General features: G+C 41.3%; 1 long non-coding RNA gene across 7 annotated transcripts in view; it reads left to right on the top strand.

The window, feature by feature from the left end:
- The first annotated feature begins 1,131 nt into the window (after nucleotides 1–1,131).
- Nucleotides 1,132–11,522, top strand: part of LOC113250180 (uncharacterized) — a 32,621-nt gene continuing 22,230 nt past the window's right edge. For 2 of the 7 annotated variants that reach the window (XR_008958535.1, XR_008958536.1), the window contains exons 1-2: nucleotides 1,132–1,203; nucleotides 11,030–11,228. This is a non-coding gene — a long non-coding RNA (uncharacterized LOC113250180). Of the gene's footprint in view, nucleotides 1,204–2,718; nucleotides 11,229–11,522 lie in introns of those variants that run through there. The other 5 variants (XR_008958540.1, XR_008958538.1, XR_008958537.1 and 2 more) reach the window with 5 other exon arrangements.

The following is an 11,522-nucleotide window of genomic DNA, read 5'->3' as shown; positions in this document are numbered from 1 at the left end:
ATTGAATACTGCCTGTTTGGGCATTCCCCATTAGCCTTTCCTCTTGGTTTTCTCATTTACTGAATGCCTCCTACTGCCAGAATATAAGCTTCCTCAGGGCATGGTTTTTTGTGTTTTGTATCACTCCTGTATCCTCAGGGCCTGGAAGAATCTCTGACACAGAGACATTCTTTTGTGTTTGTTCAATGAACGAATGCCATCTTACCTTACTTCCTAGAGCTGTGGGCATTCCGTTAGATCAGGGGTCCACAACTTAGAACTGGCTGCTTGTTTTGACAAATAAGTTGTTGGACACAGCCATACCAGTGCATTTATGTTACCCATGGCTGCTTTTGCACCATCGTGGCAGCGTTAAATGATTACAAGAGGGGCCTAAAACATACACTCCCTGGCCCTTTGCAGAAAAGGTTACCACTTCCCAAGTTAGATGCTGAATGGCAAGCCCTTAGCGCAGGGCCCCCGGCAGAGAGACTGGACAATAAATGCAACTGGCTGCTGTAGGTTTTGTATTTTCTCTTATTGTCACTATCGAAAGAACAGTGCATGTGACCTGAAGACATGCGTGGCTTTTCATAGTTATGACTGCTCTGTGCCTCTTCACATCAAAAAAGCTAGAACTCTTTCTTTGCATCTGCTGTGCATTCCTTCATAATTTGAGCTCATAAGTAATTGAGAAACAAATAAATTGCATTCCACGGGTTGACGTGAGTTGGGAAACGTGGAGGCTGTGGTTAAACAGCTAGCGAAGAATGGCTCTGCTAGGTGTGGACTCAGGTGCTGTGGCTTGGGTGTTTATCTACATTCCCAACAAGGGTTCCATGCTACCTCCTGGTAGTTTTTGAATAAATGAGTGTGTGTTCAAGCTTCAGTGTTTTCAAGATAACATAATTTTTTTTAAAAGATTTTATTTATTTATTCGACAGAGATAGAGACAGCCAGCGAGAGAGGGAACACAGGCAGGGGGAGTGGGAGAGGAAGAAGCAGGCTCATAGCAGAAGAGCCCGGTGTGGGGCTCGATCCCATAACGCCGGGATCACGCCCTGAGCCGAAGGCGTCTGCGCTGTGCCACCCAGGCGCCCCCAAGATAACATAATTTTTAATATCTTAAAATGTACACATTGTCATGATAACTAATTTTTTTTTATACATTCTAGGGAATAAGAAGTCAGAAAGGGAGGAGCTGGACTCCATCCTCTTTTTGAGGTAAGTTTTTGTTAAATTCATTTAGCTTTTGAGATTCTTGTTGAAAATGTGGTACTTTAGCTCTTTAATTTTACTTGAGGACATAAAAAATGATGGACATGTATTTCCTTCCTTCCTTCCACTTTTAAAAACAATGCTGCAAAGAATATTCTTGTGATTTTTAATTTTTTTTGCAAACATGTGGGAGAATTTTTCCTGTATGGTTACCTAGATGTGAAGTTCTTAGATGGAAATGTATCCACATTAAACTACTGATATGACCAAATTGAAGGTCATATAAATTTATATGGAAACTTTTATGGAAGTTGTGTGTAAATTTCCCTAAGCAACACTGGCGATGATTTTTTGTGTGTGTATATATGCAAACTGACATGTTGAAAACCCACTGTTTTTAATATGTTGTTCCTGACTACTAGTGAGATTGCAATCTTTGTATGTGTCTGTGTGTCCGTGTGTGATCACATATTCTTTTCAAAGTTGGAACAGTGTGTTTGGGTGTGGTTCTTGGTCTATTAAGCTTACAGTCTCTCTTGTCCACATGTATTAGACAAGCGGCCAGATTACTGATACCTTGAGAGCTACACTAGAACTAAATTGTAGGTTCTGCAAGTTAATTGTTGGTTATCTAGAAATTATTCATGGTTTGAAGAGACATGTGCTTAGGCTGGTGTGCGATCAACTTTATGACGATAAAAGGAAGGCCTAATGTATGTTTGTTGCAGAGCTGGCTGGAGGGAGAGGCCAGGGGAGAAAGCTCTCCAGGGGCTTTTTGGGTTTGTGGAATAAAACAGATCTGAAGACCTCCTGCCCAGTACTTGGCTCCTGGCTGGCCCTCAGTGACTGTGGTTCCCCTTTCTCTCCTTAAAGGGCTGTACTCCTTCCCCAGAGTAAGAGACATTGATTCACTGTTTATGTTATGGTGGTTATTGTGTTTCCTGTGGTAACCCTGCTGTGAATGAAATTTGTACAGAGGAGCTGTCTTTACCAGGAGCTTTAATTAAGCCTGTCACTTAAATATGTATCCATCATTTGTTTGAACTGTCCCATTAATTTAAATTGTCTGGTTTATGTAGCAGTTGAACATTTACTAAAGAATCTATAACATATATGCAAGTTATGAGGCATAGTTCTAAAGCCCCTTCTCTTGACACCGTCCCCCCCCCCTCATTTTAAGAAGTAGAAGCTACTTCTCCTTGATCCTGTTCTTTTTCTCCTCTGAAGGCAGCCACTCCTCTGCATTATGCCGTTACCCTTCTTTTTTAAAAATGGTTTTTTACCACAAGTACTCGTATCCCTAAACAATGCATTGTGCAGTTTTGTTTGGTTTTGAGTATAATAAAAATGGTCTCACGTGGTGCATAATCATCTGTGGCTTGCTGTTCACATTCAACGGTATTTCTGAGATTTATCCCTGTTTGTGAGTTTAGCTCAAGTTCATTCATTCCATTCCCACTGCTGGATTAAGCGAATATATATGATTTATTTAATTCCAGCGTATTGTCTGCAGATTTTTTGTTTGTGTGTTTTCTTGGTGGACAGTCATTGTCTGTGAATAATGACAAGCTTGCCAGTGAGTCTTTTCTTGTCTTACACTGCTGGCCTGGCCCTCCAGTACGTGGGTAAATAGACACAACAAAGACGGTCATCCTGCTTCTGATTTAAAGTGTTCTGTGTTTTTTTATATAATAATATTTTTTTATTATATTACGTTAGTCACCATACAGTACATCCCTGGTTTTTGATGTAAAGTTCGATGATTCATTAGTTGCGCATAACACCCAGTGCACCATGCAATACGTGCCCTCCTTACTACCCATCACCAGCCTACCCCATTCCCCTACCCCCCTTCCCTCTGAAGCCCTCAGTTTGTTTCTCAGAGTCCATAGTCTCTCGTGCTTCATTCCCCCTTCTGTTTACCCCCCCTTCTTTATCCCTTTCTTCTCCTACTGATCTTCCTAGTTCTTATGTTCCATAGATGAGAGAAACCATATGATAATTGTCTTTCTCTGCTTGACTTATTTCACTTAGCATTATCTCCTCCAGTGCCGTCCATGTTGCAGCAAATGTTGAGAAATTGTTCTTTCTGATAGCTGAGTAATATTCCATTGTATATATGGACCACCTCTTCTTAATCCAGTCATCTGTTGAAGGGCATCTCGGCTCCTTCCACGATTTGGCTATTGTGGACAGTGCTGCTATGAACATTGGGGTGCATATGGCCCTTCTCTTCACTATGTCTGTATCTTTGGGGTAGATACCCAGTAGTGCAATGGCTGGATTATAGGGTAGCTCAATTTTTAACTTTTTAAGGGACCTCCACACTGTTTTCCAAAGTGGCTGTACCAACTTGCATTCCCACCAACAATGTAGGAGGGATCCCCTTTCTCCACATCCTCTCCAGCATTTCTTGCTTCCTGCCTTGTCAGTTTTTGCCATTCTAACTGGCGTAAGGTGGTATCTCAGTGTGGTTTTGATTTGAATTTCCCTGATTGCTAAAGATTTTGAACATTGTGTCATGTGTCTATTAGCCATTTGTATGTCCTCATTGGAAAAGTGTCTATTCATATCATCTGCCCATTTTTTGATTTGATTATTGGTTTCCCGTGTATTGAGTTTGAGCAGTTCTTTGTAGATCTTGGATACTAGTCTTTGATCTGGAGTGTCATTTGCAAATACCTTCTCCCATTCCGTGGGCTGCCTCTGAGTTTTTTTGACTGTTTCCTTGGCTGTGCAGAAGCTTTTTGTCTTGATGAAGTCCCACAAGTTCATTTGTTCTTTTGTTTCTCTTGCCCTTGGAGATGTGTTAATGCATGGAATACCCTTAGAATGTACTCCGTGAACTTAATGGACTTAACGACATGAAAATAAATGTAAACTGCAAATACGGAGAAACGAACTCGGGACAATTTCGTCTAGCCATTTATATCCTTTCGTTTAGGTCCCATCTCAGACATTTTGTTTCAGCCATTTTCCATGAGGCGACTTTGATCAAACAAAATGTTCTCATTCTGTGCCCACTTGGAAGCTTACAATCAGAATATTCCAAAACACGAACAGTTTTTTCAAAAGTTACTATCTGAGGTCACTTATTAAGACTTTCTATTCTTTGACAAATTGTTAAATGGAACAAAATTTTAAAATTCTATTTCATCTGCTTTAATTTTAATTCACTGATTTTTAATTTCAGAATCAACTTTTTATGCCAATGGCTTGAAGTTTTTAACCCCTAGGATAACCTACTGGCTTTCAGTTCTGCTGTTTTCAGTTTTGTTTACGTGACATTGTTTTTACCATGTCCAATTTCCTGATGCTCTCTATGAATATTAAAATATTTTTTTGCTCCAGTTGTTTTGATACACTTGACATACAGAACTGTGTATGTTTAAGGTACCCGGCGTAATGATGTTCCTTTCGTATACTGTGAAACGATCACCAGAATAAATTTAGTCTGATGCCATCATCTCTAGAGATGCAAAAATGAAGTTAAAAGAGAAGAAAGAGAGTTTTTTCTTTGTGATGAGAACTCTCAGAACTTGCTCTTTTCACACCTCTCAAATACACCATAGAGCAGTAATGAACTGGTTTCCCAGCGATCATGTCATCCCGAGGGCCCTGTACGCTGGAGACACTCATCAGTCCTAACCCTAGTGTGGCTGATGGTGAGTAGCATTAGCAGACCTTACAGGTTGAAATGACTCTTGAAGTTACATTGAGGAATTCCTCGGTTTGCCATTATCATGAATAGAAATCTCTATTTCATAGATGGGTTCAAAGTAGGACTTACTCCCTGCTCATATTCACAGTAAAGTCTTATGGACATTAGAATTGGAAGAATCAGAGCCTATTTTATATGAAATGATGACAGGAGAAATTTACTGAAGTGGTGGAAACAGGAATGGAAGGGAGGGGACAGATGTTGGCAATAGCAAGAAGTAGAGACACGTGGTGTGTCTGGAGTGTTTTCGTGGCTGTTAATGAGATTTAAATCCACCATCCTGAACTACTGTTTATTGTCCTCATGATGATTGTTTCATGAGTGGACATTCATCTGCTCACCCAGGCTCTTTTTGGCCAGCTCTGTATTTTCATGCAGCATTCATGGAAGGACAGTAGTGGCCTCCTGGGAGTATTAATGGCAGCCATTTGAGTCCTGTGAGTTTTCAAGAAACTTGGCAGTTAGGGCCACTGATTTATTAATGCATATCACTTGACTGCCCAATGGCAGGTACTTGATCTTAGGCTGACCAAAGCAGAATTTGAAAGAGAGGGAGAGGGGGCGTCATGGACATTTGTACCATATTTCGAAGCCCTTCATGCACAGTGGCCTGGAGTACAGTGTGAGCAGGTTCCAACGGAGCAGCAGATGTATTTCAATAGCGGCCATTTTTAAAAAGTCCTTTTAACTTTGGTGAAAGAGCTCTCCTTTTTTCCCCACTCTGCAGCAGAGATATATCCAGAAGAAATCACTCCTCTCCTGCCAGCCATATGAGGGGAAAAGATTACTGAGGACCAAACACGCTTTTTTCTTCAGATACTGTTGAAATATATGGTTATTCACGTAAGAGCAGAATCATGGATAATTCAGTAATGGTCTTACTCTTGATGGGAAAGAGAAGACGTTACTTCTTTTCTTCCTGCTTATCCATATTTTGTATCTTTGCTTTTTCCTTGAGGTGATTCTTTGTGATACTTTGCTAGAAATAGAATATGTGTCAGTTCACATCAGCAAAGACCTGGCATACATACCATTTTGTGTGAGTGTGTATGTAAAGGAAAAAAATTCAGTTCTCCATTGCTTTCATATTATTACCACATTCACAGAGAGCACTTTGCTTCTAGCACTTACGGTGGGTAAATGTTTGGGTTTTCCCCTCACCAGACAACTCTGCAACACCAGCTGGATGTCCTGTAGTTTAACTCAGCTTTGATGCTGTCTGCCTTGAGATGGCGTCAGATCCCACAGGTTAAGGGCTCAGTCCCATGAGACTGTTCCATCACATTCAGGTGCTAGTCACAAGTAGGAGGGCCCCAGGTTACCCACAGCTTCTGAACAACTTGACTAAAAATCAGAGGTTCCCACAACTCCTCCTCAGCTTTGACTGATTTGCTAGAGTGGCTCAGGGAACTCTGGGAAACATTTGTTTTCATTGACCATCTTATTAAAGGATATGATAAAGGATACAGATGAATAGCCAGATGCAGAGACACAAGGGATACAGTCTGGGAGGGTCCCAAGCACAGGAATGTCTGTTCCTGTGGAGCTGTCACCCTCCCGGTACGTGGATATGTTCATTCACCTGGAAGCTCCCTGAAACCCCTGCTACTGGGATTTTTATGGAGGCTTCCTCACATAGACATGGTCCACTTCCAGCCCCTCTCCCCTGTCTGGAGGAATGGAGGGGTCGGGATGGGGGTGCTGAAAATTCGAAGTTCTAATCATGGCGTGGTCTTTCTGGTGACCAGCCCTCTCACTCAGGAGCCATCTGGGAGCCCACGAGACCTCTACAAGCTGTGTTATTAAAACAAAAGAGCTCCTCGTGCGCTTATCACTTAGGAAATTACAAGGGTTTTAGGGGCCCTATGCCAGGAAGTGGGGCAGAGACCCATATATATTTTGTATTCCCTCATAGTATATTCATCTATTCTTGCCTCTTTTCTTCTTCCTGACCCCTAATCCTATGCTAGCAAGGCAGGATCGGGGAGGAGGCAGGCCTAGAAGCTGAATGGGCAGATCAGGAATAGGCAGGGCAGGCCGGAAGATGGGGCGAAAGCATATGGAGGTATCTCTTTGTACCACCAGCCCAGAACAACTTGATGTCACATGTTCCTTTCTCTGATGTTTACCAACTGAATATGGAGTTATGATCATTAGTTCATGATTTCAGTAGGTGATCCCTTCCCCTAGTCTACATTTCTGATATGGTTCAAAAACAAACTACTGAATTCTTTTCTCTCAGCCAACACTTCTGTCTCTGAGTTCTTCCTGGGAACTCTGTCCAGTCTCTGTGTCCTCCACAAGCAAGTTTGTTGATGTTATAATCTTTGCTCAGCCCACTTCCTCTCCTGAGACTCACTTCTACCTGCCCCTTCCCTGTCACTGCTGAGAAGGGGAGTCAAGTCTAGTGGTCAAGTCCGGAGGAAGGACACTTTAGTGTTTCAGGTGATCTGACAATGACTGCCCCTGCTTCATGATCTCTCTCTTCCCCTAATGTTTTCTTCCTTCTTCCCTCCTCCCTTTCTTCTTGCCAGTTTTCTTTAGGGGTCTGTTTCTCTCTGCTGTCCCTCAAGATTCAGTCCTTGCCTCCCTTTCTGACTACTCTTTCCTGTTGGGTAATCTTGTCTGCTCTCCTCTCCCATTTCCTTTATCCAGCACCAGAAACACAAGGACTCCAAAATCCCGAGAGCAGACTGGAGTATTCTCTTGTCCTCTAGAAGCTGTGTATTTTGGCCCTACTGGCCCATTGCACCTGCATTTCAGACTCCACCTGTTCAGAAGTGGTAGAGTATTCCATCTGTCCCCGGAAATTGGCAGGGAGTATCGAGAAGTTGAATGTGTTGGGGCACTTGGGTCTCATTCTGGATGTGTCACTAATGAACTGTGCAACCTCAGATATGACATAATCCCCAGAATCCCACTGGAGGAAGGATGCCGGTGATAGAGGGTGAGGATTTTTATGTAGACTGTGAACCCCCTGAATAGTGTGCAGACTTGTATGTGCATGTCCATCCCACACGTCTTCCCTCCCTTCTCTCTACTGAGTCCTCAGAGCAGAGTTTCTCTCTTGGCTCAGCCCGGAGAACTGCTGCCAGGTTGCTGACATGGAGCCCCTCTGGCCCAGGGGCAGCCAAAGCCCCTCATCCTTTGACCTTAGATGTTGCACAGTTGTTTCCACTTTCTAAGTGGGCTACGGCGTGAAGGAGGTCGGGAAGCTCTGCTTTAGAGTACTCTGTGTGCTAACCAGTATTAGGAACCTGTGACAGGGGCACCTGGGTGGCTCAGTCATTAAGCATCTGCCTTCAGCTCAGGGCGTGATCCCAGAGTCCTGGGATCAGTTCCCATATCAGCCTCCTCCACTGGGAGCCTGCCTCTTCCTCTCCCACTCCCGTGCTTGTGTTCCCTCTCTCTCTGCCTGTCTCTCTGTCAAATAAATAAATAAGTAATCTAAAAAAAGAGAAGAAAAGGAAAAAAGAACCTGGGACAGGTGTAGCTGGACTGGCAGGCCTGGCTTATCTTAGCCTGTGGATTCCTTTTAATAAAGACAATGCACTTTTCAAGTTTCTGTAGCTTTGCCTTCTGATGATGATTTTTCACGTACCCATGCAACATTGTGTGAAATTCTTGTGAGGGATTATTTCCTTAATTCCTGTTTACTATAAATGGCCCTTTTTGAGTTAAAAAAAATAGAGATTACATCTGACTAAATATTTTAAGGGCAGAAAGAATGTTAAATCATTATAGAGAGGTGGAAAAAAATACAGGCGTGATGAGTAGAGCAAGTTTAAAAACATGATATCTTTGGGTGATTTTTTTTTAATTCTCAGTAAAAATGTCTTTAACATAGTTAACTACTTTGTTTTAAGGTATTCATTCTTGTCATCATTTGAGTTTTAAGATATGATTTCAGGCGCGCCTGGGTGGCACAGCGGTTAAGCGTCTGCCTTTGGCTCAGGGCGTGATCCCGGTGTTATGGGATCGAGCCCCACATCAGGCTCCTCCGCTGGGAGCCTGCTTCTTCCTCTCCCACTCCCCCTGCTTGTGTTCCCTCTCTCGCTGGCTGTCTCTATCTCTGTTGAATAAATAAATAAAATCTTTAAAAAAAAAAAAAGATATGATTTCATTACATGATTGTCAAGATTATTTGTCACCATAATTTGTCACGCTTGTTTTTTTATTTAGGATAGGAATTTTAATAAGATAACAGCATTTCAGTTTAGTAGACGTTAAGTTGAAATGTAAATGTACGTATGTTCTTTCCCACATATTATCCAAAGGCTGCAAGCTTGGAGTGGAAGAATAAGGAGAATCAAGATACTGGTTTTAAATTTCTTTTTACATTGTTTCGAAAGTATTATCTTCCTCATTTATTTCCATCATTTACTAAGTTAAACAAACATCCACAAACCTGTACTTGGGAAGTACTGATTGGGCCATGTGTAGAGGATGTCCACAGGGACAAAACAAAGTGACCTTTGTTTATTTTTAAGTAAGATAGTCATTTTATTCTTATATTTAACGGTCACTTTATTATAAGAAGTTTAAGGGTTCCTAATAAACGATTTTACCTGTTTGTACAAACTACCTATTTGTAGCTGAGCTCATAGTAGTAAAGGGGAACTGTGGCTCCTGTACTCAGAAAGAGTTCAACACGTGTCATGATTTTTTTTTTGGCGTAATTATATTTCAAATCTTTGAATGTTAAAATAAAGTTTCCTTAAGTCTTCTCTTCCAGGTGGTGGGGTATGGTGACCCCAGACCTTGCTCAGTGGCGAGGCAGGCCAGCCTGGGCCACGCAGCTGCCCATAGTAGGCCTTTCTTTTATCTTGGATCTTTCATCCAGCAGGTGCTACTTACAGCTTCTTACGGAGGGGCCGATGTTTGGGCAGCTGGGCAACCTAGGGAGAGTAAGCCCCGGAAAGGAAGGAAACATAAGGAAATTTCTAATTTCACTGCTAAAGTTTTTCTTCTATAAGAAATGAAGGCTCACAGGACACAAGTATCCCTTAGATTGATGCCGGGGTGGGGAGGCAAATTTTCCTCTCCCAGTTAAAGCAGGCAAAAATTAGTTAAAATGAATAATCAGGAACAATGTTGGAGGGGAGAAGGTCACAAAAGACATTAATCCATCTGGGGAATGTGGACTACTAATCCAGTTGTCTGTGGGTGTTTATATACATACACACACACGTGCACGCTCGGATCAGGGGAAAACAGCAGAAGCTTGATGCATTTTGGAAGACGTAGAAGTACTAACCTTTCCAGGTACTGAGATATGTATTTGTTAGCTGTCTATATGTGGGTATTTTTTTCAGAACTTGTTTCTGATTTTATAAAATAGTCTGTATTCACTGTGGAACATATAGCATACTTTAATATGCTGAAATTAAAAGTGATTCGTTGAGAACTTGTCTTCCTCATGCAGGTACCTCCAGTTGTATAAAAGTTAGTAAGAGAGTTGGACAAATCCAATACTGTGTAATTTTTTTGTATGGATTATGAAATAGAAAGAATGATAAAGGGACTTCTTATTAATTCTTTGGAAGTGGTGGTGTTCGATATCTTAAAGGTGAATTCTTTCAGACATAAAGTAGTTTATACTGATTCTATTCTTTGGATTCATCTAAAGGGAAAAGGATATAAAACTAAAGTCCCGTGGATTTGATTAGTGTAATATTGGATGTTAAAATACCTAAAATGATTTAAAAAATAATAAAATACCTAAAATGATGAAAAATGTCTATACATGCTTTTAGATTTATTTCAGTCATAAAATGAGATTAAATTAGTTATAAGGTATGTGAAAATATTTTTACTATTATAATATGTCATGTCTCAAATTTGTTACAAAGAGTTATTAGCTTGGTACTTCCATAGCTCTATGCCATTGCTGTAACAAGCAAACAGTAACAGTAGCCACCGTCCCATCTTGGTCAGGTTGCAAGGCAGAATCAGAAACAAGTCTACCAAAAGATGTCATCTTTTATAATTTCTGGTTCTTTAATTTTAGTTGCTATTCATACAACCAAATACATATGTGCTCAGTAAGAAACTGAACCATTCGTGGGGGTTACACTCATGAACCTAGTCATGTGTTCTTTTTTCTTCCAGACATCCCCCATTTGAGACCAAAGCCAGTGTACATTACTACAACGCGAGACGATGAAAACATTTACAGTACAAAAATTCCATACATGGCAGCTCGCGTTGTTTTTATTAAATAGATTGTAACTTTCTTTTTCAAAAAAAGTATCTAACTACAACACAAAACACTAAAAATGGAGTTGATGTACTGCCCAAAATCATGCAGGTATGCCATTCATCTTATCTTTTACGTAGGTAAAAATATGCTAACACGTACCAAAGTAATTGATTATTAGGGTTTTTGGTTCTTAAAGAATGTTGGTTATGGGGATTGGTTTTATTGGTGGGCTCTCTCTGTATTGCTGAGGTGTCAGAGGGAGCTCTGAGGTAGCACTTGCAGTGCTCTGTTGACATTGCCATGACAAGGCGATCTTGGGGGCCAGGGAGACATTTTGAGGAGGTGGCTGTGGTGTGCAGCCTCCTGGCCCCCTCTTATTTTCCCTCCTTTGATCAAGTACCG

Source organism: Ursus arctos, unplaced genomic scaffold (assembly GCF_023065955.2).
Source record: "Ursus arctos isolate Adak ecotype North America unplaced genomic scaffold, UrsArc2.0 scaffold_100, whole genome shotgun sequence".
NCBI classification, from domain to species: domain Eukaryota; kingdom Metazoa; phylum Chordata; class Mammalia; order Carnivora; family Ursidae; genus Ursus; species Ursus arctos.
The sequence above is the reverse complement of the archived record's forward strand: the minus strand, read 5'-3'. Positions and strand labels throughout refer to the sequence as shown.